Genomic DNA, 21,283 nt, shown 5'->3' with positions numbered 1-21,283 from the left:
AGTGTGGATACCTGAAACTCACTCAGAAGGGGAACAAAATAATCACAGGTGGCAGAGGGCGGGAAGAAACTGGATGGGAGAGGGGAGGGGAGAGGAGAAAAGGAGGGGCAGGATCAGGTATGGGGAGAGACAAGAGGGATGCCCAGAGGGGCAGGAAAATGAATCCAAATATGTAGCAATAAGGGTTAATGGCCAGGGGGATCCTCTACAAAGTCCCAGAGACCTGGGATGTGAGAGGCTACCAGGACTCAGTGGGGATGACCTTAGCTGAAATGCCAAAAGTGGGGAGATGGAACCTGAACAGACTACCTCCAATAGATAGACATGGTCCCCAGTTGAGGCAGGGGGCAACCCACACATCTTCAAAATTTTTAATCCAGATATTATATGCTATCATATGGTCTAAAGGAAATGTAGGAATAAAAATGAAGCAGAGACCAAAAGAAAGGCCTCCCAGTGGCCAGCCCAACTTGGGATCCAACCCATGACACTATTATTGAGGCCACATTGTTATTGCAGACAGCAGCCTGGCATGGCTGTCCTCTGAGAGACTCTACCAGCAGTTGACTGAGAGAAATAACAGATACTTACAGCCAACCGTTGGACTGAGGTTGGGGACCCTGTGGAGTCAGAGGAAGCACTGAAAGAACTGAAGGGAAGGGCAACTTCATAGGAAGAACAACATTATTAACTAACCTGGATCCCTCAGAGCTCCCAGAGACAGCCAAAACCAAGGAGCACATACATGGGCTGGTTCATGGCCCTGGGCACATGTGTAGCAGAGGACTGCCTTGTCTGGCCTCACTGGGAGAGGATGTGTTTAATCCTGTGGAAACCAGATGCCCCAGAGAAGAGGGATACTGGTGGAGGTGAGGCGGGAGTGAGTAGGTGGTTGGGTGGGGGAGCATCCTCTCAGGTGTTGGGGGATGGGTGAAGAACTCAGGGAAGTTGGAATGGGAAGGGGGCCAACTTTTGGAATGTAAATAAATAATTTTTTTTAAAAAAAAGGAAAAATTCTACTTTTTTTTTGGTCTTCCCAAGCCCAAATTGCCATTTCTTAGAATTCTGGGTTGTTGTTTTTTTGGGGGGTTGGGGGGAGTTGGGGTCTCGTGGGCAGGCTATTTATAAATGTTGGCCACACAAAATACAGATGGCCATATTATACAGTAATTAAATTTTAGTCTTAACTCATTTGTTTTAGTTAAGTCTTCATATTTTTATGATAATGAAATGCATAAATAAAATTCATACTTTGGGAAGAATAGATTATTGCTTTTGTCACCAGAGGGACTTTGTATGATAAAGCATATAGCATATGTATCGCAGCTATTTACTTTATAGCCTCTCATTGACACAACTGCGCGATAGGTTCTGAGCCAATGCTTTGTCCTAGACACTGTTGTAGGTGCTCAGGATATGTTCACCAATAGAACAGAATTCTCTCTCTCCACAAATCTTCATTCTGTTGGCAAGAGCAGAACAAACAATTGGCATGGAATATGAGCAAGCCATAATACGTGAAGTGATATGTGTTATTAAAGAGAAAGGAAAGCGAGGTAATGCTAGGAATGTGGGGAGGCAGCTGTGGTGCTGGGGTCGGTGGGAAAGGCAGGCTTCTTGTGCAAAGATTTAAAAGAACTGAGTGAAAAAGTCAAGCAGCCATGTCCTTCAGTGTCTGTGTAAGCTTGATGAATTCGTGTCCCTCACTATGTAAGACGTTTGTGTATCATCTTTTTGTATCCCAGCCTTCCTTATACAAAATGGTCTGCTTTAGGGATTTATATTACCTTAGATGGAACTAGATTATGGCTCTGTGACATATGTGCGAGCTTATTGTTACTATCAGTTCACAGTCAGGTGTTAGGCTGACCGCTGGGAAGTTGTGTTCTGCCACTTTTGTCTGCCGTTGTTATGTAGTAAGTTCTCAGTAGATGTTTTAGAAAGGGGAAAATGGGACTCTGAAGTAGAGCTGAAAAAATACGAGAAGCTCATTTCCAAGCTGTGGGTATTACAAACTGGATTCCTTCCTGGCAGCCTGTGACACAGGTACGTGCTGTAGATTGACAGTCTGTCCTAGTGATGTGCCATCCTAGTAAGTCGTGAGCTGGTGTTGATGGAGTGGATCCTGGAGTCCCTTCTTGCCCCTTTGCCCAGAAAATGCTATATTTTTCCATATTATTCAGAAAGGAACTTAACTTGCCCAAGGAATTGAACTCAGTGTCCTGTGGCTTCACTCACCACTTTCTCTTAGTCTGTGTATTTCTTAGATTATTGTTTGGAAACTATCAAAATACATTATCTTTTAGAGCTTAGTTTTCCTAAGTCTGACATTGGTATGTTTTATGTTGCAAAATTTAAACTGTAGTACTTTATAAGTGTTGACTCATGAAGCCTCCATAGGATTTGGCCTGTTCTTGTTAAAGTAGAGCACATTAAACTGCCAACTGGAAAGGCCCTTTGAAGTCATGAGCATTTTGGAGTTGGGCTGTGGAGAGGCCTCAGTGAAAAGGGTATTTGCTATGTGGGCCTGAGGACCTTAGTTTGAACCCCTGGTGCCCATGTTTTTAAGGCAGGCATGACCACGTGTGCCTGTAACCCCAGTGTTTGTGTGCACGTTTGTGGTGGCGGTAGAGACAGAAGGACTTCTGGGGCTTTCTGGCTGCCATCCTAGTTCTATGTTTCAGTGAGAAACCTTATCTCAGGAGAATAAAGCAGGAAGTGAGAGGTGAGGACACCGTGTGTCCTCCTCTGGCTTCCACATGTGCACAGGCGTGAACACTCACATACCACAGCGCACCGCCCCCCTAAGTTGAAGTGGAAACTTAAAGGGTTCTTTGGAAAGGGGGTTGGATGGTGTTTTGCTGGGGCAGACATGTGAAGGAACGTTTCGTTAGTTAAAGTGGACACAGGTGTGAAAGGCTAAGGCCGACTTGGAACATTTAGCTGAAGCAGACACAGGAGAGAGGATGTTCTGCTAAAACAAGCACATGAAAGGACATGTCTTTGGTGACGACATGCATGTATTGGTCTGCCTTATATTTCATAGTTGAGCCACATTTGTCGGGACTCCATAGAGAAATACACACCAAAAAACGTTTGGCGGTGTACTGCAGTTTGTTGCTGCTTTGTGGACTCGGGCTGATTGGATGCACATGTTGAGACAAGAGCTGTGCTGAGGCAAGGCACATGGAGGACATGTGATGTTTGGAAGGTATAAATAGGACTCCACCGAGTGACGGAGACAGAACTTGGCTTGCTGGTACAGCTAGCTGTGCAGTGCTTGTGGGTCTCTCATCTTTGCTGATCTGAGAGAGGCACAGCTGAGAACTTCTGGTGTTCTGTTGGTCCCTCCTGCTCACTTGAGCAGAGGCTGAGGCCTGGCTGTCTCTGCTAGGTCATGTCACCGCCTAGTTGCTCAACTCTACAGAACTGGGCTGCTGGTGTATCTGTGAGGTGATTGCGAGAGGATCCAGCTGCCGCTGCCTGCTGACCTGTGAACTGAGCTGTCGCTTTTCAGACAACACAGATGGGAGTTGCTCCAAACCTTTCTAAACAGGTCCACTTCCTCTGTATCCTTTCTTTTCCACTACCTCTGGTGGGTGGTGGCTTACAAGGAGGGTTAAAGCATTTAAGAACCATCATTAAAAATAGGATTAGAAAAAATTTAAAGTTACGCTGAGTATTTGGAGTTTACATGGCTGTAAAGGTTTATTGTCATGCTTCGATTACTCCAGCAACAATCATGTGGAAAAAGAGAATCTTTTGCATTGCTCATTTGCTCTTGAAAGATTACTTCAGTCCCTTTTTTGAATTCTTTAGTTGAGATCTCCCGTGGTTACTCTGTGTAATTAATTCATTGATCAAAGCCAGAAAGGTCCCTGATGAGTCTCAGTGGTAGGAAAACAGATGTTCCCAGTTCTTCCTGTGTGTCTACTTGACACCTGTTCAAGAGAAATTAATATTTAAAAAAACACAACAACCCAGAGAACTGCAGTGTCTTAGCCAAGCGACGTCTCTCCCGAGCCAGTATGTTTAGATGAATTGTTAACTACCACAGTCGTTATGTGAATTCCACGTCCTCCTCTCTGGCCTTGAAATACCTCTGCTGCATGAAATTTCTAGCAGTGAGAGAGTTTTTAAGGAGAAAAAGAAAAGCAGCTGGTCCTTGGATCATTACCTGTCAGGAGAAAGGAAACATAAAACAGTTATGCCTTTTAGGTATGGTGAGTCTAGTCTTGTAGAATCCAAATGAAAAACTGACTTGGAGTTTATATCAGCCATTCCAGGCAGGGATAGAGCAGATGGGATGCAGGTGGGAAAGGATGACCACTTTCAGACTGACGAGAAGCTCAGTGATTGTTGCTATAAGGCAGTGAATGGCAGAAAATTGTTTTTATTTAGACCTTAACTTCTTTGACTTAGCATAGGAAGTAGTCTCAAAATGTCCTAATTTTGGAAGCCTGTCATCTGTTGGTCTTAACACTTTGTGTAGTAGAAATTTTAGTCTAACATATATTCACTTATTGGTTATCTAAATCAGATTACTTTAAAAAGTCAGATCTTTCATTACAATACACTTTTTGTGTTTAAGTTGTATTGTTTAAGACTGTAACGTTAAGAATGTTTTTTTCATGTAGAAGCTCATTGTTGTATAATACACTGCGAGATTGTATCCGAATAGCATATGGACTGTTGTGCTGTTTTCAGGTTGTTGTTGTCTCCCCTGGTGACAGATAATGCAGCCTGGACATTACTGGGCATCCTTTAGTGCACACACACACATACATTCCTAGGGTAAAACTCCAGGAATGGAACAGTTGAGTCAGGTTTGATGGTTTTAAGTACAGCCATTCTGGTTGGTGGATAAAGTAAATTCATTGTGATACTAAGTTGTGTTTCTGTGTAACTGAGGTCAAACTCTTTATATTGGCTCTTTACATCTGTTTATGTATATGTTTTGGGGGTACAAGTTAGTATTTTGCTTTTTAGAAAAATTACCATTTTTATTTTTTAACTGATTTGTAAGAATTGTTTTTATATTTGTGTTATGAATCTTTCACTTGTTAGTTTGTTTGTAGCCAAGGTTGGCATTGAATTTGTCATGTAGTTAGGGATAAGCACTTTGAACTGTTGATCCTCTTGCCTCTACTGCCTGAGTGTTGGGATTGCAGGTACGTAGTGGCTTTATGCTGTAGCTTACATTCCTTCCTTTTCCTAACAGTATCTTTTCCTTCCCCTTTGTATGTGTGTGCACACGTGAGGCAAGAGATACCTCTTTCATTACTCTATTGTCCTTTGAGCCACCTCTCTCTACCTCTTCTAGAGCTGAGGTTGCAGACACTCTCCTGAGCCTGGCTTTTATACATATGCTGAGGATTGGAGCTCAGGTCCTTGTGTGGCGAGCAAGCACTTCACCCACTGTGCCACCTCCCTGGTCTGTCTTAGTGGGACCTTGTAGTTTCATTGCCTGAGCTGATGTACTGGTACGCTGTAAGGTCGACAGTTGGCCACTCCATTCACATGGAGAACTGGCATTGCTTTGTTTCTAGTTTCAAATCATAGAATAGTATTTTGAAGTATTCATCAAATTTAATCTTTTCTTTTTATAAGTGAGTTAAAAATGCTGTCTTTTAGTAAAATTAAAGGTTTCTTTGTTTCTATTTCACTATACAAATTGTATGCAAACTGCATTTTTTTGTTTCCTGGAATTTCTCTTTATAAAACAAAAGAAAACAAAACCTCAAGAATTTTGTCATCTTTGCATTGATATATAATGTTTTTTTCTTTTTTGCTGAATACAAGAAATAATCTTCTAGGTCACTTTCAAGTGTATTTCTATTTATATTAAAGAACAGAGAATCCATAGATACCATTTAGGTAAGTCTGTTGGGCAAATCAATAACTTATATCACCAAGTCTAGTTTTTTCTTCTCATGGCTTTATAGTCATTCAGAGAGAGTTTATTTTGAAATTTGGAAGGGAAGAAAACTACTTTTTGTTAGTTTTTATTATTCATACTTTTCTTTTTTTTTTCCTGTTTCCCCTAGTTTTTATTAAAGCATATGACTGCAGTAAAGAAGCTGATGATTAAGTGTTACACTTTCAAGTTAGCTTGTTATTTTTTAAAAATTTTATTCTTAAAAAAAATTGTATTAGTCCTGAGGTTTTGCGACACTCTTTGTTCTTAAAGATAGGTAGTAGTTCCAAGGGTAACAGAAAATGAAGAATCTTGTGGTGTATTTTTTGTACATCGTATAGTTGGGGTACAATATTGTTTTGAGGGTTAAAATTATGTATTTGAGGATTTTACATCCTCTTTGAAATTAATAATTAACTGATCCTTTAAGCAGAACTTTGTCTTCTTGTCTTAATATAAAATTATATTCTTCAATTTTATAGCTTGAAATTATAATTTTGTTTCCCTGTAAATGTATTTGGGATTCCATGAGTTGGAGTGTTCTCTATAGGAGACAAGATAGACTCAGACTATTTGAAGAGTCTACAGAGTAAGAACCCTGAGATGGCTCCGCTCCTCAGCAGTTAACTAGGCCAGCATGCCATTCACTCTCAGCATCGCCAGCTCGGCTCTGCCATTGTTACACAGTTCCGCTCGCTGTCTGCTTTAATGCAAGACAGTGCATGAGCGGAGCGTTCTTTGTTCTAGTTAATCTTTAGGTAGTAGTGCAGTTACTGATGATAAGATGGCTGTGTTAGGTTACTGTCTCTGTGCCAAAATACTTGAGAAAATGCACTTAAAGGCAGAAGATTGTTTTGGCTTATGGTTTCTGCTGTGGTCCTTGGCTCCATCGTTTCTGGGAGTGCCATGATGGTTTTGAAGTTCTTTTCTATTGCTAAGAGCTCCTCTTAAAAGTGAAATAACGTTTACCTTACAGTGAAGTAAAGCGCTCACGCTGGCAGTCTAGTAGGTCGAGCGAACCTTGTGCTAAGTTATTGTCCACCTACAACTCCCACTCCTCCAAAGAAAGCCCCCACTAGCTGTGCCATGCGCCTTTATTAGCTTGATGTCAGATAGGATGCCAAGAGGCATGATACCTTCCTGTCTGAGGCATTCACCTTTAGGATTTCAAAGTCAGAACATTATATTGTGCCTTGCAATCTATTTAGGTCTCTGTTAAGTGAATTGCATGGTATTAATTACATGATACTAGGTTTTATAAACACTCTCAGCTACATTGTACTGAAAAGTATTACAATACTGGATATAGGTAGTGAATGCTTAATTTTTTAATTAAAAAATGAAGAAAATTAGACTTATTTAGATCAGAGGTCAGTTGTACAGTCAGTGGTTGTTCCAAAAATTATTGTCGCACTGGAGCCTCAGCATGCTGTAGTTTTTCAAGATGGCATCATTGTTAATTAACTTAGGCCCTGAGTCCAACAAGAAGTACCTTAGAAGAAAGTAGTGTAGACATGCAAACCAAGGAGGTGGTGTTGTGAAGTCAGAGAGTAAGACTGCAGTTAGGTGACCACAAGCTGAAGAACGAATGCCAAGCATTGTTTGGTCCCACCAGAATTCAAGAGCCAGGCATAAGGTGGTTTCTCTCCTAGAGCCTCCAGAACCACATCCACCATCAGCTTGACTTTGGACTTGTAGACTCTAGAGCGATGAGGAAATAAATTACTTAGTTCCATACAGTCAGTTTATGGTAGTTGTGGAGACGTTGGGCTCCAAGATTTGTTCTCAGTAGATGCTGGCCACCTCTTTCCTTCAGGGGCCCTTTACTGGCAGTGCAGAGTCACTCCTGTGTTGGGGAATGGGCTGCTGGACACGATGTTGAAATCTGTGTGTCTGGACAGGTGTGCTTACAAGTTTTCATAGTTTTGCTTGCATGTTGGAAGAACAGGAACCTAGTACCCTACTCTTGGCATTCCCAGACCTAGAAACTTGCTCCAGTGACGGCATAATTTACTCTGAATGTAACTGATGAAGAAATCTTAGTTAATGCAGCAAGTAGTAAAGTGTAATAGAAGTGTTTTTGTTTTTCTTTAAAGTTCTTTAAAGTTCTCTTGACTGAATTCATGGCTAATCTGTCCAGGCAGGAAGCTCCATTTCAGCTGACACAGGAACTTAGACTTCTGTCTTGTGGCTTACCCATGCCCGAGAGCCCTCAGAATCTGCTGGCCTGAGTCTTTCTGTCTGGGCAGTGGGTGGAAAGTATGTGGAGCACACTGTAGTGTGGGCTGTTTCATAGGCAGTTCTGGAAATGGCATGCATGTCCCAGCCCACAGTTTGTTGGTCAGGACTAGTATATGGCTTCAGTTGCATTCCAGGAGCGATAGAGAGATGTAACTACCATGTATGTTCAGGAATTAAAATTCGAGTTGTTAAAAACTTCACCAGCCTCTGGCTAAACAGTACATTGTAATTTTTATACATTCATATAAAAACAGATCTATTTTGCATTGTGTAGTGCCCGCCATTTTAAAGTGAGAATTGCTTTTCCTGTGTGTATTCTAAGTATTTCCCACAGTTTTAGTGCTGTTTTGAGTAATGACATTTTATGATTTGTATAACAACAAAATCTCTAATATTTCTAAAGGAGAAGCTTAAAATAATTGTGCTGATAATTCTAGACAAATATTTTGTTCAGTTGTATAAAGTGAAGATTATTAGAGGTTACAAAGATTTACTTTGCCACATCCATTTTCCTATGTTTTTTTTTTTCCTTTCCCAAAATTTCAGCTGAAATTTTATTGTTTGAATAACTTGCTGCATAGTTGGGAATTGGCTTTCTTTGGGCCAAACAGATTCGTTGTGTTCATTTCTCTAATAGGTAACTTACAGAACACATTAGGTGAGGCTTTGAGCTTGCACCTAGAAAAAAATTTACCTGTATTTTGCCCGCTCTAGGATCTACAAGCCAAGGGATGGGATTGGACTAGAAGGACCCCAAAACACAGTGAGAATGGATTTATAAAGTTATAAAAAGACCCTTGATAAATACTGTCTGATTTGTGACTATGTCTCCGGAGGAACTGAGTCAGTACCCTTGGTCTGGAAGGCTGTTGCGAGGCCGTGACCAAAGCAGTCCTCCACCCATGGTGGTCAGCGGAGTAGGCCTGTGGCGCCTGCGGCTGCTTGCTCTTGATGAGCGCACTCACCAGGGACACAGCTCTTTCCTCCCCTTTGTTTTCTCTCCCCCCCCCCTCCTTTTTGTTTTCTTGTGGTAAAAAGGTGTTTCTTTAAGGTGGTCGGAAGTAAGAAGGACATTAGAGAGCTCTAGATAAAATTAGAATGTGTTTTAGTGGCCCAGTCACCGGAGCCAGCCCTGCCTGCAGTTTCCTGGACTAAGTGCTTCTGCCCACCCAGAGCAGCTGATTCTAAGGCCTGGCTCCAGCAATGGCCTTTGCAAATCTGTGCAAAGTACTCATTGGTGACAGCCTGGACCCCTGCTGCTGAAGATCCTGCAAGATGGAGGGCTGCAGGTGGTGGAAAAGCAGAACTGGAGCAAGGAGGAGCTGATAGCCGAGCTGCAGGACTGTGAAGGCCTTATTGTCCGGTCAGCTACTCAGCTCACTGCTGATGTCATCAACTCAGCAGAGAAGCTCCGGGTGGTGGGCAGGGCTGGTGCAGGTGTGGATAGTGTGGATCTGGAAGCTGCCATGAGGAAGGGCATCCTACTCATGAACACTCCCAACGGAAACAGCATTGTGGACAAGGTGCCCTGCAGTCTGGTCAGTGTGCTGGAACTGCACTGGGTGTATTTACAGAAGAGCCACCATAGAACTGGGCCTCACTGGACACGAGAATGTCATCAGCTGTCTCCATCTGGGTGCCAGTACCAAGGAGGCCCAGAGCTGCTGTAGGGAGTTTATGGACATGGTGAAGGAGAAATCTAATGGGTCATAAATGCCCAGGCCCTTACCAGTGCCTTCTCTCCATGTACTAAGCCTTGGATTGGTCTGGCAGAAGCATTGGGCACACTAATGCACGCCTGCCCTCCAACCCCCAAAGGGACCATCCAGGTGTTATACAAGGAACATCACTGAAGAATGCTGGAACATGCCTGAGCCCTGCAGTCATTGTTGACCTTTTGAGAGAAGCATCAAAGCAGGCAGATGTAAACTTGGTGAATGCTAAGATACTGGTGAAAGAGGCTAGCCTCAATGTAACTATCTCCACAGCCCTGGGATCCCAGGGGGTGGGACAGCAGGAAATGCCTCCTGACTGTGGCCTTGGCAGGCGCTCCCTACCAAGCTGTGGGCTTGGTCCAGGACACTATACCAGTGTTACAGGTGCTCAACAGAGCTGTCTTCAGGCCAGAGGTGCCACTACACAGGGGCCAGCTCCTGCTCATGTTCCGTGCTCAACCCTCCATCCTTGTAATGCTGCCCATTATGATCGGCCTCCTGGCAGAGGCCGGTGTACAGCTTCTGTCCTACCAAACCTCCAGGGTATCTGATGGAGAGATCTGGCATGTCATGGGCCTCTCCTCCCCGCTGACCAGCCTGGAAGCATGGAAGCGGCATGTATGCGAGGCTTTCCAGTTCTGCTTCTAACCCTGGGGCTCAGTGGGCCCAGCCCCTCAGGCTCTCCTGAAGAAACCTGCTCACTGTGACTTATAGGGAGAGGAGATTGTAGAACTGGGGCATCTGCCTGAACTAATATCTAGTAAAGAATTTAACTCCCCGCCCCCCCCAAAAGAATGTGTTTTAGTGGAAATACAAAAGTTTTTTACCAGGCAGTGGTGGCACATGCCTTTAGTCCCAGCATGTGGGAGGCAGAGGCAGGTGGATTTCTGAGTTTGAGCCAGCCTGGTCTACAGAGTGAGTTCCAGGACACCTAGGGCTACACAGAGAAACCCTGTCTCGAAAAGAAAAAAAAAAAAAAAACAAAACAAAACAAAAAAAAAACGTGGACTTCAACTCTCCCTTTCTTTTTAGGGTGTTTTCTTTCAATAAGTAGTTCTTTACATGCCTTACTCAAATGTAAATGCTGGTGTCAACAAAATCAAGCTACTTCCATTATGGTAGTATGTTTAGGTTCATTTTAATAATATGGCTTAGAGCTAGCTGGCTTAAACTCTTTCAAAGTTCTTCCTCTTCCTCCTCTTCTTCCTCCTCCTCCTCCTCCTCAGCCTCTTCTTCTTCCTCTTCCTCCTCCTCTTCCTCCTCTTCCTCCTCTTTTCTTTCTTTCTTTCTTTCTTTCTTTCTTTCTTTCTTTCTTTCTTTTCTTTCTTCTTTCTTCTTTCTTCTTTCTTCCTTCTTCTTCTTCTTCCTTTCCTGTTCTTAGAATGCCTGGAATAGTGGTCATTTCTATTGGAAACATCCAGAAATGGAAGCTTTTGTTGTTGTTTGGTTCAGTTTGGCTGTTTTACAGACAATGCTAGAAAAAGCAGTAACAGTGATGAGGATTCTGTAGTAAAAACCTCTAGCACTTGTGAGAACAGAAGCTCAGTTATCTCCTAGGAATGGGTCATATATGGCATTTGTTTAGATATAAAGACTGACAGCTTGGGAATGGTATATGATACAAGCTGGAGGAGATACAGCCGAGCATGTAACACTATATCTATTACAACTACAGATGCGTAGAGGATACAAATGTAGGAATTGGTAACTATCACAACTTTATAATAGTATAAAATAGATTATTCTTTTTTACTTTGAAACTCTTGATGATGTATGTATGTATGTATGTATGCATGTATGTATGAGACAGGGTCTAGTATAGTTGAGATTGACCTTGAACGTCTGTGTAGCTGAGGATGACTTTGAACAACTGATTTAATGCCACCACCTCCCAACTGTTAGGATCACAGGCACCTGTCACTCTGCCTGGCTTGTTTTAATACCATATTGGGAAAGCTAAGTGATCACTTTGTAGCCATTGTGTGCGTAGCTCTGAAGAAGTTTAAACTTCTTTTCATTTCCTATGGAATATCATAGAAATGTGGAATGTTTTATATGTACATTTTTAGAGATTCCAAATTAGTTGATTCCTAATTAGTTTGGAGTGGGTGAGGCTTAGACATTTGATGAAGATGAGGTTATTGCAGTTTAATTTGTGTGTGCTCATGTGTGTATGTGGGCATACACATATGGAGAGGGCAGAAGACAGTGTGGCAATCAGTTTCTCTTCTATCATGTGGGTCCGTGAGTCTAGCTTGGTTGGACAGGCTCGCCTTTATTTGCCAAGCCATTTAGCTGAATCAAGATTGGTGTCTTAATTCAGTTTTTGAACTTTTGGTTCTAGACTATTCATCTCCAATCAACATTGTAGGGAAAATGGTAGTTAATGGAAAGTTATCTAATATAGCTGAGGAGTTGAAATACAGTTTTTAGTAAGTGTTTTTTGCCCTTGAAATGAAAAAAAATATATTTTGACAAATTTACATTTAGTATGTATTATAACATGGGGGATAAAGTCCATAACTCTACTTCCTAGAGAGAATAACTGCTGAAAGAATTTTGAGTTATAGTGTGACTTAGTGACACTGTAATTATGGTTATATTTTTTAAACTGTATTTTAGAGAGTGGAAAGGTAGCATAGATTCTCCAGCAGTCATCCATGCTTGGTATTAGACACTTTATCTTAGCGTTTATTTAGAGTTATGGATATACTTGGATGGAGCACAGCATACCTAATGAAAACGTCTCAGTGGAAATTTGTCTTGGATGGAGCTATGAAAGTCCTGTCTAGCCTGGTCTTCCTGACTTCCGCCCACATATTGTTCATCACCTCTCAGAGATTCTGCTCCATCAGAAGGAGGAAGCTGAACACAATGTCTATTTTAGCAGCCATATAGGTGTTTGGTTTTTTTTCTTTCAGATTTAAGAATTAGTCATTCCTTAGATCTCTGAAGCCTCACAAGAGGTAGTAAATACTTTTAGTTTTCTCAAGTCCAAATTCGAATTAAGCCTACCCTCAGGCCTGACTGCTACTCACTTTTCTCAGCTCCTTAAAGTTCAGCTGCTTCTCCTCATGTATGGCAGTGTACACTTAGATTTCTGTGCCGTGTGACATTCTTTATGCAGGAGTACCAAAGTCAGGGAAGTAGGTGATGGAGTCTGCCAGAGTGATGTTTTGGTCAGAAAATAGGAATTATCGGTAGCTGGAGTTGTTGAGTGCAGCAGACGTGTGACCTGCGGACCTGGACAGGTCTACTGTCTGTCACAACAAAGACAACAGTGGCAGGCATTAGTGCAGGTATTACTGAAAGTAAGGGGGCCAAGCGAGAGAGACAATTTAGGGAGATGCTGAAAGACTGTAGGGGTAGTGTGTGAAATTCTGCAGAGCGAACATTATTAGCCTGCAATTTAGGGGAAACAACAGGTGTTAAAGACTTTGGGCTGAGAGTGAAGACTAATTTGAAAATTTCTAAATGTGTTTTGTTTGTCAGAAGTTAAGAGCAGAAAGTTATCTCAACCAGCCACTGTGCTGGTTGGCTTTTGTCAACATGACACAAGCCAGAATCAACTGGCTTCAAAGAGGTCACCTCACCTAAGGAATTAGCTCCATTCTGCTGGCCTGTGGGCTTATCTCTGGGTTATTTTCTTCATTAGTGATTGATGTGGGGACAACCTAGCTCACTGTGGACAGTAACAACCCTAGGCAGCGGGGCCGGGTTATATAACAAAGAAGTTGACCAGGCTGCGAAGGAGAGTTTCTCCGGGTCTCTGGGAAAGTTCCTGTCCCCAGTGTTCTGCTTGGCTTCTTTCCATGATAAACTATGATGTCAAGGTATAAGCCAAATAAATCCTTTCCTCCCCAAGCTGAGTTTGGTCACGGTTATTATAGACACAAAGAAGTGAACTAGGGTTGCTACTTATCTATTGCTGCTGAAACCAGAGGGAGAGAGGCTGGAGAGAGAAAGATAGCTACAATTGCTGAATACAAAGTTGTAACAAAACCAACACTTAAAGAAACCTTTAAAACACACAGCCCAAGATCAGACCTAAGCATAGACTCCTTGGTGCCCAGAGGATGGAGTTAAAGGTGCCTGAGAACGCAAGCTAGTTCAGCTTATCTCCAGCTGGTTCATTTGCTTCTGTGGTTCAAGTTAATGTAATCAAATGCTACAGAGCCTCTGTTAAAGGAGCCATTGCATCCAGTGCTGGAGTCGGTGTGTCTCAAACTATAGTCTCAGTTGAGGAATCTAAAACTCTCAGAGGTGAAACCCTACAATCTGTGTTGTATTTGTGGGCTTCCAGGTGATTTGGTGTATATGCTAAAAAGTTTGAGGCCTTCCACTTGGACTGGTTTCCAGTCAATATATATGCTGAGTCATACAGTTAGAATGATAATCTTATAATCTGAAAGTTCCTAACTAACTTTGCTTTAGCTTATTTGAGAATTTGCTCGGGTAGATTTCTCCCCACATTTAAATGACTTCAGCTCTGTTTACTGAGTCATTAAGGCCACTGGGGAGAGTACACATTTTCTGGCACTACTTAATGAGTATTGTAAAGTGAATCGCAACCTCTGTTAGTAGTTTCAAGGCTTGAGAGTCCACAGCAGCCTGGGAGCTATATATAACCCCAATCAAACTGAGCAGCTATCGGGAAGAAGCAAGAATTACTGGGCAGCTGCCTTGATGCATTTTGATCTGATGCATAAAGAAACCCCTCCCCCAATCCAGTTAGTGGCTGGTTGTCATTTACCTTAGCTAAGAGCAGCCAGATTTCAGTCTGTTTCAGAGCTCTTGCCAGGGCTTGTCATTCTGATCTTAGCTTCTTGGTCTGAGACAAAATTACAGATGTGGTTTAGTACTCAGGTCTCTGGACTCTTCCAGGGCCATTTTAGTCTATTTGCTGGCTCTTGAAACGCCCCTAGACGAGTGATTAAGTTCATCCTCTCTATCACTGGAACTAGTCAGAAGGATTTAGGGATTTGAGTCCAATAAGAACACACTTTATAGTTTATTAGTGCTTAAGCCCAAAAGATAGAGCTGTTGAAGTAAGAGCACTGAGTGCTGCCACTCATCTGGGGGCCGTGTTGAATTTCTCCCGGAACTGCAGAGTCCTCAGATACTCCTAGGTTTTTGTTCATGAAGGCTCTTAACATTTGGCAGGTGTTTTGCAGCTTAATGTGCTATTCTTATGCTCTCTTTACTATGTCCAGGTTTACTAATTTTTATAAAGTTTTACACTTTTAGATCCTTTTAGAAAGATAAAAGCTATTACATTTTTATTTTGTTCAGGACACAGAATTAAGCGAAACCAGCATGGTATGGGACACTTATCAGTGTCCTCAAACTCAGTGGCTCAGAATTTCAGACCTTTATTTCTCCATAGTTTCTCTGAGTTGGGAGCATGGGTGTGAGCTTGCTGAATGTCTGGCTTAGGATCTGTCATGAAGTTTGCAGTCATATGTCCCAGGGACTGCAGTTCTTTGGTCTGGACAACAGCTTCAATGTCTGTTTGTGTTAGGACTTACATGGCAGGTGGTTAGAGGTCTCAGTTCCTCGCTTGCTGCTAGTGGGAAGTTCCTGTACCTTCTTTCATCAGTTTGTGTGCATGCCTTCATGACCGAGCAGCAGGCTTCCTCCAAAGAACTCTGTCTATAAAATCCTAGAAAGTAAGTTGTATCCAAGCCCTGTGCCTCCTATGACCCACTTTTGGAGGTTGTGAAGTGCCTACTGTTTCTTCTACCTTCCTTTTTGTTAAGAAGCGAGCCACACGGAAGGGGAATGGAAGGAGGGTCCAGCTTTGGGGAAAGAATGTAAAATAATTTGTGAACATGTTTTTAAAATGTAGATGTGTGTGTCTGTGTGTCCCTTGTGTTTAGGTATCCATGGAGATCTGCAGCCTAGGGTACCAGATCCTTTGGATCTGGAGCTGCAGGCAATTGTAAAGCCTGACGTGGCTCTGGCAGTGGACCTAAAGTCTTCTGCAGGAGTAGTTCACACTCCTAACCACTGAGCCATCTCTTCAGCCCCTGCCTCAGTAGGGAAAGGCACTTACTGTGAGTCTGATGACCTCAGTCTGAGCCTTAGGACACACATGGTAGAAGGAAGAACTGACTTCTGCAGGTCCCACAAGCACACTCAGAATAAACAAGTATATAATTAAAAAAAAAAAAAAACAACAGCAACAAAGGCTCTAGGAAACACTCAGCAGAGATAGTTCATTGGCAACACAATGTAGTTCCGTTTTCTCAGGAAGCAGCCACATAATTAGAGCTTGGATTCTAGAGAGCAAAGAGGGGCTCAGGAACAATCCTAGGAATCTGTAAAAGGTCCTCACTGAGACAGAGAGTACCAACCCGAGCATGCATGTGATCAAAGTATACAAAGCTGGGAAAATACTAAAGCAGACTGGCAGAGGGCATGCCTGACACTCTTGCAGCCCAGGAGTAGGCAGAGGGCATGCCTGACACTCATGCAGCCCAGGAGTAGACAGAGGGCATGCCTGACACTCTTGCAGCCCAGGAGCAGACAGAGGGCATGCCTGACACTCTTGCAGCCCAGGAGCAGACAGAGGGCATGCCTGACACTCTTGCAGCCCAGGAGCAGACAGAGGGCATGCCTGACACTCTTGCAGCCCAGGAGCAGACAGAGGGCATGCCTGACACTCACGCAGCCCAGGAGTAGAGAGGTTCTGCTAGCGGGAGCAGAAAAGAGGGCTCCTCAGAGTGTTGGTTGCTATATTATTGGCTCAAAACTGCTGTCCGACAAATAAATTTATGAGAAATACATTGCTTCCAAATAACTGTCCTAGAACAGTTCTTTATTATTTGTGGAACCACAAATTAGCATTCTCTGGGTTAGAATTCATAGCAAAGGATATTCAAACAAAAATTTTCAGTGATGTGGAAGAGACCCATATTGAGAACAGTCCCTGAGCAAAACTGACACAGCAGCAGTGCGAGGGACAGGATTAACTGCAAGGACACATACACAGCTCCTGTAGTTGTTTTTTTTTTTTACAGAAAGTACTTTTGTCTGTGCATGTACCCAAATCGAGCTTCTAGAGATAGCACATAGACTAGAACTGATTTTAAATAACAGTGCAAAACAAAAAAGATTAGTAAACCAGAAGATACAGTAATTGGCACAGCCAGTAAGGAAAGCAAACAGAAAGAACGTCATGGGGTTATAATTTCAAGTATTTAATTTGCGTATGTGCAGTTGGAAACCCCAAAGAGAACTAGTGAGATCAGAGAAAGTATTTGAAGTTATAATAGCTGGCAAAATTCTCAGTTTTGACCATCATTTCTAAGTCTCATGTGTAAGAAATGTGAAGGAATATATCAAACGTCAGGATGAAGGGAGCTGGGGAAGTATTCAGCTGGTGAAGTTCTGGCCTTGAAAGCACAAGGACCCTAGCTGATGCACTGCCTGAAAAATGCCTGCTGTGGTGTCACGTACCATAATCTCAGTCCAGGAAGGTGGAGGCATGAGAAACCTTGTCGCTAAGGCTGTGGACAGAGATTCTCACACTCAGGATTGTCTTCTGGCCTGCACATGTACACCCTCCTGCTACCGTGCGTTAAAGAGAAAAAACCAATTGCTTAAAACTAGCAATAAGGAGAATCTTTAAAAGGCCAGCAGGGCAGCAGGTGACATGCACGCAATTACAGCACACTTCTTACCAGAATTAGAAGGTGCTGGAAGGGCATCTTCAGAATTCTGAAGAAAAGACCATTAACCTAGAGTGCCGTGAGAGATCACTAAAAAACAAAGGAAAGAGGGCTATTGTATACACAAAAGCAGACAGGCGTTATTATTAGCAGATCTGCACCACAAACCAGGGCTAAGATGCTAAGGCAGAATGAAAATAATCTCACATGGATTGGATCTATGTAAAGGAGTGAAGAACATTGGAAATGATAGACACAAGTAATTTAATGTTTATAGTAAAACTTCAAAATGTTCGGAATGTAATTTGAGGAAATTTGTTAGACTTTTGACCTTAATGTCAACATCATTTATTTTCTGGAGGTCGGCTCGGTCACATGAATCCAACTGCATGTCTGTCAGACGTGGGGTTTATGCATATTTACCTTTTGAAATATGTGTGTGTGTGTGTGTGTGTATGTGTGTGCATGCTGCATGTATGCAGGTTCCAAAGAGGCCCAGAGATCATGTTGAGTCCACTGGAGCTGGAATTACAGGTAGTTATGAGCCATTTGCTGGGACTAGGGCTTCTGAAAGAGCAGCAAGTGCTCTTAAACTCTGTGCTCTCTCTCCAGCCGTGTATGTATGTATGTATGTATGTATGTATGTATGTATGTATATGTATGTATATGTATGTATATGTATATATATATATATATATATATAATTTTCCCCTTAATTTTACTCTTCCTTGAGTTCATAGCTTTCCTTCACATTATTTTTCAAGTGACTTTATGTGGTATAGAAACATTAAGCAGCTGGTTTGTACTGAGCACAAAGTTGAAATTCATGAGTATAGAGAATACATTTGTTGGAGGAAAATCTTACTTTGGAGAATGAGTTGCAGATGTATTAATGTTTTTAAATTTATTGTCATAAGACAAACATTTTGGTGGCGATGCTGAAAGCAGCATTTGGTCTGTAACTACCAGGATTCCAAAATTGTAGGTCTTTTAGAGTTGTCAGAAAGCCAAGTGGTTCTGATACATGTTCCTGACCACATCCTGAGAAATGTTGCTTTTAAGCTGTGTAGTTCAGGAAAGATTTTCTTAACAGCCCTAGAATTTTGCATAAGTCTGGTTTATAGTGGATTTTTTCTTTTGTTTCCTTCTTTCTTCCTTTCTCCCCCCCCCACCCCCTTTGAGGATGGCTGCTGGGAGTTTATTTTCTGCTTGGTACAAGGTACAGTTATAAGGTCAGGAAAGCTCAGTGCTGTGAACCAAGAGTGGATTCTGTCCAGCTCCTGCTGCTGTCAGTTGCTGTTCCTAATTTACTAGATGAGTGGATGGAGTTCTGGCCTAGTACCACTTAAGCTTGGGGTGGCTAATGGTTCTGCCAGTTTAGGATGGGCCCCTGGTGTTAGTCTGCCCAAGATGGATTACTGACCTTTCTTCATGGTTTCAGGGATGATCAGGCTTCTGGAGGGGAGGAGAGTGTGTGGGAAGGGAGGGGGGCTTCTGCTCAAGAGACTCTCGCTCTGTATCTGTGAATGGTGGGTGACTTCCTGAAAAAGTGGGTCCATCAGTGACCTGAGTCAGCCTTGGGGAGACCCAGGATGTGGGGCACGGTGTCTCAGGTGTGTGTATGTGGGGGAACTAGGCACTTCTGCAACTAGCAATTGCAGGATGAGGAGCCCAATTGTCACCTCTGCTGGAAGTGATGGCTGACATGCTTCGGGGCTTGCAGTCTGCGGAGACCTTGGCGGTGACTTTTTCTTATGGATCATGGCGCAGTCATGGGTAGCAATGCCTGGGGTGTTAGGCTGTGGGGCCTATTTGCAGGGATAACCCATGGAAGACCGGTAGTTGGAGGAAGTACACAGTGCACATGTGCGTACTTACTCTCCTTCCTGTGCACACCTATGGTGGACATATCTGTTACCAAAGACAGGAATTGTACTATGAGAAAAAAGTAAAAGAAAAAATTGTCTTTTGATGTGGGAGAGGGAGTGTTCAATAAGTCATTAAGAAGCAGATCCTTACTGGGCAGTGGTGGCGCACACATTTAATCCCAGCACTTGGGAGACAGAGGCAGGCGGATTTCTGAGTTCGAGGCCAGCCTGGTCTACAGAGTGAGTTCCAGGATAGCCAGGGCTACACAGAGAAACCCTGTCTCGAAAAACCAAAAAAAAAAAAAAAAAAAAAAAGCAGCAGATCCTTTAAAATTATGGTATAATTTCCTATAAGGGGCCTTAACCCCCTCATGTGTAGTATAGCGCACCATTAAAGAACATTACGTACATATATGTATGTGTGCATGTGCAGCAGAACAGAGGACAGCTTCTGGGAGCTTTCTGTCCATGTACTGTGTGAGTACCAGGGATTGGATTCAGAATTTCAAGCTTAGGGTCAAGTGCTGAACCTGCTGAACCAACCAGCTTGCTGGCTCTGGACCACAGTTCCCTGTGTGCCAAGTGAGCAGGTAGAAGAGAAAGCGTATTTGTGTGGTTTTAAATGTTTGCTGTCCTGTCTGTTTCAGCCTGAAATGTTTGTTTTCAGAGCATATCCCAAGTGTGAGAATGTCTTGAGCTTGCAAGGGGCTAGAGTAACATTTCTACAGCCTAGTTTATACCCATTGACTTGGCCTTAAACTGGCAGACGACGGCTTCTTTGATATTACTGGTATTTATTAGAGCACTAGCAATTGGAATAACTTTAAATTAAATGTTGTGGCTACGTAGTGAGAGCTAAAATAATTCCAGTGTTGGAGAATAAGGAAGTTTAACACAGAGGAGGGTGTTCCTGTGTCATTGGCCAGGTGTATATTACCTCGGTCATCTCCATATTCTCCAGAGTGCGGCTGGTACACAGCCAGGTCTGCAGGTGTGTCTTATCTGGAACACCCAGGAAGAAACAACTAGAGTGAAATGCACTCAGAACAACGTGGGGGTGGGTGTAGGGGTGTGGGTGAAGTGAGGGCGGGTAGGGATTTGATTTAGAGTGGGCTCTTTAGTGTTTTCTGAGAACAAACCTGTCTTGTCCTTGGACTCCATGACTATGTGGAACTCTCGGGAATTTCCCTGACTAGAGAATAAAACCCAGTGTTTGTTGATATGCCCATTGTATTAAAGGTTCTTCTGGCCCAAGTCATTCTGTCTGGTGATTTGCTTGGGCTTTCTCTAGGAGATATTTAGATTTGGAGCATTGAAAGGCCCTCTTATATAACCTGGTTTTGTTTTTTCCTCTGTTAGCCTCTATCATACTTATCTGTAAGTCTGAATGAACCGTGTGTGCAGAGGTGTGAGTGTGTTTAGATCAGATCCTTTGTTGGAGAATGTTACTTTATTTTACAGTCAAGGGAATTGGGCTTTAGGATTCAGGTCATATTTTAGTCCATTTTCAATTTTTCCTTAGAATCTTATCTGTTCCGTACCGTCTCCTCTCTGGGAGAGAATCTGTCTTATACAGCAGGTCTTAAACTGGACTCGTGTAGTAGCTGGTATTGGCTGTCAGCGTGACATACTTGGGGAGAGGGAAGAAACCTGAGGAACTGCCTCTGTCAGAGTGGTCTGCAGCATGTCAGTGGGGCGTGATCAATAGAGGAGGGCTCTGACCACTGACGGCACTGTGTCTAGGCTGGTGGTCCGAGGCTGTGTAAGGGAGAGAGCAAGGCAGTAAGCACTCCTCCATGGACTCTACTCCAGCAGCGTCCTTCAGGATTCTGCCCTGAGTTCCTGGCTTCCCTCAGTGATGGACTGTGA

At 42.9% G+C, this 21,283-nt stretch overlaps 1 protein-coding gene and 1 pseudogene across 1 annotated transcript in view; both read left to right on the top strand.

Annotated features, from left to right (window-relative positions):
- Positions 1–21,283, top strand: part of Phlpp1 (PH domain and leucine rich repeat protein phosphatase 1) — a 219,194-nt gene that overhangs the window by 86,673 nt on the left and 111,238 nt on the right. The window lies entirely within an intron of this gene.
- Positions 8,983–10,521, top strand: LOC117716212 (D-3-phosphoglycerate dehydrogenase pseudogene; annotated as a pseudogene).

The sequence above is a fragment of the Arvicanthis niloticus genome, chromosome 10, assembly GCF_011762505.2.
Source record: "Arvicanthis niloticus isolate mArvNil1 chromosome 10, mArvNil1.pat.X, whole genome shotgun sequence".
NCBI lineage: Eukaryota > Metazoa > Chordata > Mammalia > Rodentia > Muridae > Arvicanthis > Arvicanthis niloticus.
This window is presented reverse-complemented; position numbering and strand designations above follow the sequence as displayed.